The sequence below is a fragment of the Pithys albifrons genome, chromosome 24, assembly GCF_047495875.1.
Source record: "Pithys albifrons albifrons isolate INPA30051 chromosome 24, PitAlb_v1, whole genome shotgun sequence".
In the NCBI taxonomy this organism is placed as follows: domain Eukaryota; kingdom Metazoa; phylum Chordata; class Aves; order Passeriformes; family Thamnophilidae; genus Pithys; species Pithys albifrons.
Window position 1 is genome coordinate 6804307 of NC_092481.1, and position 4956 is coordinate 6809262.

Sequence of the window (4956 nt, forward strand, 5' to 3'; positions counted from 1 at the left end):
TCCCCACGTCACTGCCACCAACACCTTGCCCATGGCTCGCTGGCTTGCTGGGCTGCTGCAATCAGGTTTGAAGCACCAGTGCCCATCCAAGCTGTGGGAACAGAGCTTTAAAAGGAAAAGGGAGATTCGAGTGGGGCCTTTTTCTCTTTTTTTGGATCCTGTTGCTTTTTTCAGCACGACACACCTTCTTTTTCCCTCTCTTTTTTTCCGTGCAGCGCCTCTATTTTTGACTCAACCAGAGAGGAATGCTGTTAATTCACACAAGTTGGGTGTATAAAGATATTCCTCGAGCTGAAAGTGCCAAGGGCAGAAACCTGCAGGTCACGTGTGCCGGGTCCAACAACCCCTTGTAGGGGCTCAGGGGCCGAGGGCGGCGGCGCTGGGGCTTTACCCGAGGAGGAGGTGCCAAGGGCAGGGTGGGAGTGAGGAGGCTCAGCTGTTCCCTGCTCCGTAAGGGGATACCCAGGCCCCGGCACGGGCTGTTTTGTGGTTATAACCAGGCAACAGGCGGCTCCGGTGTCAGAGCCCGGAGCGCTGGGCAGGGGCACACCGAGCAGTGTGGACTTTGCTCCGGTAAACAGAGCTGGGAAGGAGTTACTGGCACTGCCAGAGGGGAAGGGAAAGGCAGGAGAGACATTGAGGGAGTTTGGGACATGGAGTGTTCCAGCTGTTGGGATAAATGGCAGCGGATCTGGTCGCTGTGGTGCCAACACGGCATTCCTGGCATGGACCTGGCAAGTGGCTGAGGGGGCCATGGGGAGCAAAGGGCAGCTGTGGGCACTTCACATCCATGTGGGGCACTTCACATCCCTGTGGGGCACTTCACCTCCCCTCCGGTGACCTGGGGCTGTGTCTCCCTTCCTGGTGGATTTTTGCTTCATGCATGGCAGATCTGCCCCAAGGGCAGGGACAGAGCCAGCACTGCGGTGTCACCACCCTGGCACCACCACCTTGGCACCACCACCCTGGCTGGCTCTGTCCCTGTGCTGTCCTCACACAACTTTAGGGACAGCCTGCAAGTACCAGGGAAGTTGCCCAACTTTGGGCTCTGGCAGTGGTGGTGGCACCAAGAGGTGTCTCACCTGCCCAAATCCCAGCGCCCATGGGATGGGCCAGTGGTGATCCTGGGCAGCACTGCCAGCGCTCTGCCCTCACTCCCAGCTCTGTTTGCCGAAGGGTCCTCCGGCTGTGGCGGGCACAGCGGTGCCAGATCCGCCCCGGGGTGCAGGAGCTGCAATCTGATGCCAGGGGGAAAGTGTGATTCATCTCTGGAGCTGGGAGAACTTCCAGGGGTGGATTCTGACTCGGAGGGCAGCGGCACCATGTGCCCACTCGTGTCCAGCCCTCTCACAGTGGCCCCTGTGTCCCCCTGGGTGATGTCACAGTGGCACTGGCTGTGTTGGATGGCACCCAGGCTTGGGGGGTTGGATGCCACTGGACTCCTGGGACAGCCTGGCTCACTTTGCCTGCTGCCTCAGAGTGGCAGCCCCTCCCCTGGGGCTCAGAGTGACACGGGGGTGACACTGTGGGAGCCAACAGAGGGTGGGCATTGTGGCTGAATCCCAGAAGCACCTGGGGGCCCCTCATGGACTCGCCATGGAGATGTTGGACCCATCTCAGAATTCACAGTGCACCAGCCCAGGCAAGGAGGCTCGAGGGAGATTCTGGAGAGGGAGGTGGGGTCACCCGGCAGGGATGGAGGAGGAGGAGGAGGAGAATGACTGCAGCGTGGGCATGTGCCCAGTTGGGGCAGGGGTGAAAGGGAGAGCCCACAGGCGCCTCAGGGACCTTGGGAGCTCCACGGGAGCAGGGCCAGACTGTTCCCGTGCCACAGACGCCAGCGGCTCCCACTTATCTGGGTGCTGGGTCCTGCTTTCCCTGCAGCCAGTGATTTGAGGGAAGCACCGTTCCTGCCACAGCTGCTCCCAAGGGATAGACTGGCCCAGGCAGCGGAGCAGACCTGCAGGCTTTTCCCTTTGGATCAGGATGCTCACACAGGAGCAGGAGATGCCTCTTGTGGCCACCAGGCTGGGCCAGCACAGACACGGGTGATGCTCCTGGGCTGTGACAGAGCCGTCCCTTCCAGCACGAGGGATTGGGGCGGGGAGCGACCACTGCTGTTTGTGTGCCCAGCACCTGAGCAAGGAGCCCTTTGCCTTCCCTGTTCCTGTGGCATTTACATCCCAGCCATCCTTTGGAAACCCCCATTTTTACAACTGAGCTGATTTCCAGCATCACACCAGCCAGTCCCTGCATCCCAACGATCGCTGCCGGGGTGGGGTCACTGCTGCCCGAGTGCCCGTGCCGGGTTTTTCCATATCCTGGGGCAAGAACCAGCGAGTAGGAGCTCTGGCTGTGATTCCTGCAGCAGGAATTGGGAGGGAGCAGCTCCTACACGGGGGGCAGGGGGTGGGAAGCAACACCCACAGGGCTCAGGGGGCCGGGACGGATGCAGGAGAACCTTGTTCCAGCCACTTGTGTGTTAATGAGTAATGAGGGAGCAGCCAGGGCTCCTGTCCCGGTGAGGGGACGGAGATGGGGGCAGAGGATGGGTGAGCACAGCCCAAGCACCAGCTGACCTGGGGCAGTGCCAGCCTGGCATGAGGGGCAGGAGCTCCTGGGCTGCTGACACATGTGATGCCACAGCAGTAGCTGATGTGTTTTGTCACCCTCAGGTGCCATTTGAGAGCTCAGTTCCCAGGGATCTGGTGTGGGGTGCTCTTGGGGACAGGGCAGCACCTCCACCTCCCCTCTGTTGTGCCTGGATCTCGTGGGAGTCGAGCTCCAGCCAGTTGCCCTCCTGGTATCCTGTGACCATCCTGGCCATCCAACCAGAAAATGAGTTACCCAGCTGGGTGCCCCACACACTGCTGGCCCTGGAGCTCTCTGAGAGCAGGTAAAGCTTTCTGGGGCCCTGCATGAAGGGCTGATTCTTTAGGGAGCTCCTGGAATTTCCTTCTCCTCAAGGACTGGGCCTGTAGCAGAAAGTACAGTCTCCTCTACTTTCCTCTCCCCAGAGGGTAACCACTACTCTCCCTCTCTCTGTGATTATTTGGACAATGGATCATAACTGTGTGTGAAAATACTTTTCAAACTGGTTCTGCTGCCACCCGAGGAGGGGCAAGATACGAAAACCAGGATTTTTTTTGGAGGTTAATGACTCGGAAGTTGGAGCTGGCAGCAGAAAGTCAACACAAACGCCCTAATTGGGGATTAGATCCTCCTCAGTGCTGTTCAGCTCAACGTGGGTCAGCAAAGCCTTGGGGAGCAGAGACGAGCTCAGCCCTCGCCCTGGGAAGGAGCAGCTCCCCTGGGGTCATGTGGGGCCAGGAAATTGCTGCCTTACTCTTTCAGTGCTCTTTTAGGTCTGGAGTTGGGGTTCAGGGGGGTGATGGGAGGGAATAGGAGGCAGAGACACAAAAGCACAGCAAACCCCAACTTTTCTGCAGGTACAGCCCCGGGTTTGGTGCTGGTCACTGGTGCCACTGGTGCCACTGGGAAACAGTGGGATGCTCAGGTCTGCACAGCCCACGGGATACGTGGTACCAGTGCCTGAATCCCACAGGAGGCTGTGCCTGAATCCCACAGGAGACAGCAGTGGGCTGGGAAGCCCGTGGATGCTTTAGAAACCCTTCCAGTCATTTCCAGTGCTGGCCAACCCTCCGGGCTCACAGCCAGGCCCTTGTGAACGTCCGGGAAGGATGAGGCTGAAACACCACGACGCAGCTTCTCACAACAGGAAACTCAGGGACCCAAAGCCCTTGGAGCCAGGAGTGTGGAATGCAGCAGAAACCACCTGGGTTCTGACAGGAATGTGTCTCTGGCTTTGCCACATGTGCTGTCACCAACCTGCTCACTGCTGGGATGTGCTGCAGCTCCAGCCCAGGTTCTTGTGCATCCTGTTGTCCCCTCCCAGCTGGATCATGGAATCATGGAATGGTTTGTGTTGGAAGGGAACTTCAAACTCATCTCATTCTGCTCCCCTACCCTGGGAAGGGACTCCTTCCACCAGCCCAGGATGCTCCAACCTGGCCTTGGACTCTTCCAGGGATGGGGCAGCCACAGCTGCTCTGCCCAACCTGTGCCAGGGCCTGCCCACCCTCCCAGGGAAGGATTTCTTTCTCAGATCTAATCTCAATCAGATCTGTGTGGTCATGTTCCTGAGCAATGCCAGCTTGTACCAAGCAGTGAAACCTTTCCCAAGGGCCTCTGCCATTCCCAGGCAGCTCCCAGAGCGCTCTTGGCTGCAGGGAGAGGTTGGGAGAGTCATGAATTCCCTCCCTGCCATGTCATTCCATTTGCAGGAGCTGATTTATTATTAGCAACAAGCAGCAGCATGGCAGAGGCTGCAGGGAGCGTGTCAGTGCCCTCAGGTGTGCCCAGGTCGGGGAGCTCCCTGTCCCCCTGGGCTCTGCCATCGGCGGTGACAAGGGAAGTGTCGCCCTCGGGCCCTTCAGAGTGGGAACCTCTGGTGGCTGCGGGTGGGAGGGCAAGGGCGGGACTCGGCTGCCACCCCGGCTCCCCTCCTGGGGACAGGGACAGGGACAGGGACAGTCCCCGGGGATCTGCGGGACATCGCTCCGGGAATGACGATGTCGAAATCCCTCACTCCGGTCCCGCAGGGATGTTTCCCTGTTTTCCTCCATTTCCCTCTGCTGCTGCTCAGCGCCTCGGCGAGGAGAAACGGAGGGTCCCACGGGGTGGCATCAGCGCCCGCTGTCCCCGCGCTGTCCCCGCGCTGTCCTCGCGCCGCCCCCGCGCGCGGGGCGCGGGTCCCGAGGGAACAAAGCCGGGACCCATCGGGAACACATCTCGGGACCCACTGGGGACACATCTCGGCACCCTCCGGCAGCCGCGGGGACACCCCGGTGCCACCAGGGGGACGGTCCCCGGTCCCCCCGCCCCCGAGGCCACCTGCGGGCGGGGGGACGGGCGCCGGTGCGGGCGGAGCTCCCG

General features: G+C 60.5%; 1 long non-coding RNA gene across 1 annotated transcript; it reads left to right on the forward strand.

Moving 5' to 3' along the window:
- Positions 1 to 637: 637 nt before the first annotated feature.
- On the forward strand, positions 638 to 3914 carry LOC139682526 (uncharacterized). The gene is made up of 3 exons (XR_011699645.1): positions 638 to 734; positions 2676 to 2896; positions 3589 to 3914. It is a non-coding gene; the product is annotated as an uncharacterized lncRNA (long non-coding RNA).
- The last annotated feature ends 1042 nt before the right edge of the window (positions 3915 to 4956 follow it).